Raw genomic sequence first — 2,047 nt, forward strand, 5'->3', positions numbered from 1 at the left:
CCTTTTGGTTCTGGTGAGGAGTTTGGTCGTGATCCTGAAGGTGGCAGGGAACTGTTGGAGGGTTTTATGCAGGGAGAGACATGGGCTGACTATTGTGTGGAAAAACCACTGAAGGGGACAAGAGTGGTGACAGAAACCACACAGAAATCTACTGCTGAAGTTCCGGGTAAGTCCCTGAAAGCCTGAACTTGTGTTGGGTGATTGGCAGGGACGATGGAGCCAGACTGCCTGGGTTTGTATCCTGGCTCGGCCACATAGTAGCTGTGTGACCTCAGGCTAGTTGTTTAACCTCTCTGTGCCCAACCTCCTGGCTGCAGGACAGGGATTATGAGAGTACTTACCTCATAGATTGTGGAGAGGGTCATCTGGGCTAATGTGTGTCACAGACTGATAGCTGCAGTTGTCAGCACTGTCCTGTGTCTGGTTCTGCTAGGTTTGTTCTCTTCACCCAGGGTTGGACACAGGATACATGTCTCATCAGTTCTAGTGGTGGGATGGGAAGGCATGCAGTCCCAGGACACTGGCTAATCTTAGATTAGAGAAGGGACGTGACTGTCCCAAGGTTACACAGTCAGGAAGGTAATGTGTTGGAATGTGAACTCAGGTTTGTCTGGCTTCAAAACCTGTGCTCTTAACCTCTATGCTGTGTGACCTAGCCCAGGGCCTGGTACTTAGTAGAACCTCAGTGAATGGTTTCTAAATGAGCAGCCTGAAAATGAAGGTGCACAGAGGTTAAATGACTTGCCCATAGTCACACAGCTTGTCATTAGCAGGGCTGGAATTAGAACTGTCTTCTAGCCCCACCATCAAGTCTCAGTACACTAGGAAGTGGGGAGATCTTACTTGTGATGTGGACCCTGAACCAAACTTGCCACACGGACGAGTTCAAGATCAATCATTCAGAAATACTTTGCTGAAGGTGGAAGTGCTGAGTCAAAGGCTTGCATAGCTCTGGGTCACTCAACTTTAAAGCTGCAACACTGAAACCAGGGCAGGCACTAGGCCCTTTCTAAGACAAGGTCTTAATTTTGTAGCACCGGTGAAAACAGACATTCATGACATTTGGGAAAGTAAAAACAAATCAACAAAGAGGAAAAAATGCTCTCAGGGTTGGAGAACCTCTGAGGATCCTGCACAGAAACGCCTATGCAGTAAATTCTCCCTAAGTGAGCCACAGTGGGTGGTGCATCGCATCAGAGAACCTACCAGCCAGAGCTTGACTCTCTGCTCCTCTGCTCCTCTGTAAGATGTGTGGTGTTTCACATCATCCCCACAGCATTACTGATGAGTCCTGCTTTCTGGAAAACTCAGTAACACACCAGTCGCCACAAGTCACTAGGCTGACAGTGTCACTTGTTCAGTAGAGACACGAAATCAGGCTCCATTATTTTCTAGCCATCAGTCTTTGGGCATTTCGCATCTTTAAACCTTGTTTGCCCCATCTGTAAGCAAAGAAGGAAAGAGTCAGTAAAGACATTGACTTTAATTATATTAATAAAAACTAGTGTCACTGTAAGTTCCTGAAAAGCTAGAAAGAAATAAAACAAGCATCTCTCTCTTTTTTTTTTTTTAAGCTGAGCCATCCTGCCACCTGTTGGCAGCTCAGTGGCAGCTCAGCTCAGGCCTGGAATCGAACCGGCGAACCTGTTGCTCAGAGCTCGCACTCTTGAGTGAGCTCTTAACCAACTGAGCCACTTGGCCGGCCCCCAAACATCTCTTCAACCACCACTAAAATAGGTATCATTTGGACACTAAAGCTTGTATGTTCTTCCGACAAATGAGTGCATGCTTCCAGCCTTCACTGAAAGCTTAAATATTCTTATTTTGGTTGCTTAGTTTATGTTTCACGTGCCTCCTTTGAATTAACTCTGGTTCAAATGCAGGGATGTGGGGCTGGCCAAGTGGCTCAGCACGAGCTCTGAGCAACAGGGTTGCCAGTTTGATTCCCACATGGGCCAGTGAGCTGCACCCGAGCTGAGCTGCCTCTGAGCTGCCAACAGGTGTCAGGATGGCTCAGCTGGTGAGAGCATGTCCTCCTAACAAGGTT

This window comes from Hipposideros armiger, unplaced genomic scaffold (assembly GCF_001890085.2).
Source record: "Hipposideros armiger isolate ML-2016 unplaced genomic scaffold, ASM189008v1 scaffold_616, whole genome shotgun sequence".
In the NCBI taxonomy this organism is placed as follows: Eukaryota; Metazoa; Chordata; class Mammalia; order Chiroptera; family Hipposideridae; genus Hipposideros; species Hipposideros armiger.